This window comes from Monodelphis domestica, chromosome 8, assembly GCF_027887165.1.
Source record: "Monodelphis domestica isolate mMonDom1 chromosome 8, mMonDom1.pri, whole genome shotgun sequence".
NCBI lineage: Eukaryota > Metazoa > Chordata > Mammalia > Didelphimorphia > Didelphidae > Monodelphis > Monodelphis domestica.
Genome location: NC_077234.1, coordinates 162275802 through 162278946, shown reverse-complemented (window position 1 = coordinate 162278946; position 3145 = coordinate 162275802). Strand labels below are relative to the sequence as shown.

General features: G+C 36.1%; 1 non-coding gene across 1 annotated transcript; it reads right to left on the bottom strand.

Moving 5' to 3' along the window:
* Window positions 1-1436: 1436 nt before the first annotated feature.
* Window positions 1437-1539, bottom strand: LOC130456058 (U6 spliceosomal RNA). The gene has a single exon (XR_008914332.1). It is a non-coding gene; the product is annotated as a U6 spliceosomal RNA (small nuclear RNA).
* Window positions 1540-3145: the final 1606 nt, after the last annotated feature.

The following is a 3145-nucleotide window of genomic DNA, read 5'->3' as shown; positions in this document are numbered from 1 at the left end:
TGAAGAAACTTTAGGTGGAAAAATAGATTAGGGACTTCCTGTTCCCTCTTCCCTAACCTACTATACCAAAACCTATCCCCTAATAAATAGATTTTTTAACTTACTGAGAAACCAAGCATCTTCTTCAATGTACTAATCAGCTAAAGAAGAGAATAGTAACAGAGACTGAAGGGGATTTTCTCTTACCCTTCAGCTCTGGTCAGAGATCCACCTCCATTTTCTTTGGGACAGCTCTGCCTGGGAGGGAAGTGGTGTTTCTCTTTATCTGTTCCCTCCCTCTCAGTTACCTGTCAAACTTTGGATCTCGATCCCTGCTAGTACAATGTGCAGTGTCTTCTAGACAATACAAAACCCATGGAGTCATTCTTGACTATTGATAGGCTCTGGATATGCTATTATGGAACTTCTCTTTGTTTTCAGTTTCTGGTTTCTTTTTGAGTCCTCATGAGAAGAATGAATTTTGCTCTGCTCTTTAAGTGCAAATAGGTTTTATTTCAGCCATAGACCCCACAAAAGTCTGTTTCCTGGTTGGAGGTAAAAACTTCCTGTTTTTTCTTTCTTTTTTTAATGAAGATTCAGACTTAGTTTAAGAGAGGTTGTTGTTATTGTTATTGTTATTGTTGTTGTTGTTGTTGTTGTTGTTGTTTTTGGCAGACCCACTCCTGGTTAGTTGGCCCAATATTTTTATGCTTGTCTATTTTTTAACCTTACTTCCTTGTCACAGAATCTCCCTACTCTCTTAGAAATCTTGCTCTATTTGTGCTGGAAACTTTTTATGCCTTCCTATTTCATTTCTAATAGTTAGTCTATACCTAATCAGTACCCACTCTAAAGACAACTCCTTCCCACCCCTAGCTAGATTTCTCATTCTAAAATCCCTTTCTACTTTCCCAAATAGGTGGGTAGCTATATTAAAAGGCCCTGGAAAATAAAAAAGCAAACAAACAAACAACTAATGTGTTGGGAAAGATAATTTTTACTTTTGTCTAATTATCATTAGAAGGTGAGATTCTTGAGGGCAAGTGCTATCTCCTGCTGCTTTTTTTAATCATAGTCCCTAAAATATAGTAGGTGCTTAATAAATATTGAGTGATTGATAACATGTCTAGCCAGGATAGAGAGTGACAGAGAGACAGAGACAGAAAGACACAGAGAGACAAACAGAAAGGATCAGTTGAAGGGACTGGAAATATTTAACCTGGAGAAGGGGGATCTTAGGTGAGAGAATGCCATTTTACTTTTCCCATCCATATATTTAAAGGATTGTCACATGCACAAAGATTAGACATGCTACTTTACCAAAAAGTTAGAAGTAATGGAGAGAAATGTCAAAGAGAATAAAGCTCAACGTAAGGGAAAATGTCATAATCATTATGTCTACCTCAAGGTGGACCAGCTGCCTTGAGAAATAGTGACTTCTTCATTGCTGGATTTTTAAAACAATGGAATGGTTCACAAATGTGCATGTCATCCTGGCCCAGGAGCCATGTTAGTCTTCGGGGTATTATTCTAATTTTAATATATGTGCAGCTGAAGCAAGCTGAATGACCACTTATAGGTAGGGTATTGAGAAGATACCTGCCATGTCCGGGATTTTTTCTATTTTTCTTTTGAGTTCCTCATTCTATGAGACCCTTATAGAGATGATAGGATTATAGATTTAGAGGGAAAAAGGAAGAAATACAAGAATGAAAAAATATATATGCATATATAATGTATCTACGTATTATATGAAACATATGCTATCTAAACACATATAGAGCATATATTATTTATATGTTGTTTCTCCCATAAGAATATGAGCTCTTTGAGAGAAGAGTTCAGTTTTTTAAACCTTTAACTTCTGTCTTAGAATCAATACTAAGTGTTGGTTCTAAGGCAGAAGAGCAGTAATAGCTAGGCAATGGGGGTGGTGGTGCAGTAAGTAACTTTCCCAGGGTCACACAGCTAGATAGTATCCACTAGTTGCCCTTAGAAGGGTGCATCTTTTTGTATTCCTAGTTCTTAAGTCAGTGTATTAAAGCAATAATTGTTGACTAACTTGACTTCAGGCTATAATTTTGAATTTTTTACCTGTTTCATGATTTGAACCTGTATCTCAAATTATACAGTAATATAAGATTATAACAGGATCAGGTTACTTTCTGAAGTATTACAGCTTTTCTTTAGGGAAAATTATAGAGTTTTTTTTTTGTTTTAGTACTCTATGAAACAAGATGAAATGGGGGGAAGCAATTAAAGTGACCACCTGACCACATAGAAAATGACCATCACTTCAATTATAGAACTATATTATATTGGGACTGAGGAGCTAAAACTGAGGGTTTTTTGTGGAATATTGTCATGTCTTTGCCAAAGAAAATGTAAATCAAAGCACTAATTTCAGAGTCACTTTTCAATGAACAGAACAAGAAGATTTTAAACAGATGAATAGGTCTGCAGTGGTATTTATCTTTCATTCTGATGACTTCATAATTTTATCTTGTGCTCAGTTATTACCATGAAAACAAGCCATCATTTTGCTGATGGTTCCAAACAGTTGGCCACATTTTGGAAATATGAAACTATCTTGAGGAAACAGCTTCTATCCAATTTGAGGCATGGATTCAAATCATGGAAATTGCAACAAATCCAATATTATAGCCAGAATTTAATCAACAACCAATCAAAAAGCATCTATTAGGTGCCTTCTATGTGATAGGAATTAGAGATACAAAAAAAGGCAATAGCAATAGCAATCTCTCAAAGAGCTCCTATGAAAATTGGGGAGAAACTATTCAAATAACTTTACACCCAGGATACAAACAGTCTAAAGTTAAGTAATTTTGGAAGTCACTAGTGTGGGGTAGGGAGAAGGAAAAGCTTATTACAAGAAGGTGAGATTTGAGCTGTCTTAAAAAATAACACTTTCTTTCTTAGAATCAATGCTGTATATTGGTTCCAAGGCAGAAGATCTGTAAGGGCTAGGCAATGGAGGTTAAGTGACTTGCCCAGGTTTACACAGCTAAAAAGTGTACGAGGACAGATTTGAACCCAGTACTTTCTATCTCCAGGCTAGGCTTTGAATCCTTTGAGTCACTAGCTGCCCCTGAACTGAGTCTTGAAAAAAGGCTAAAAAAACCTAAGAGGTGGAATTGAGCAGGGA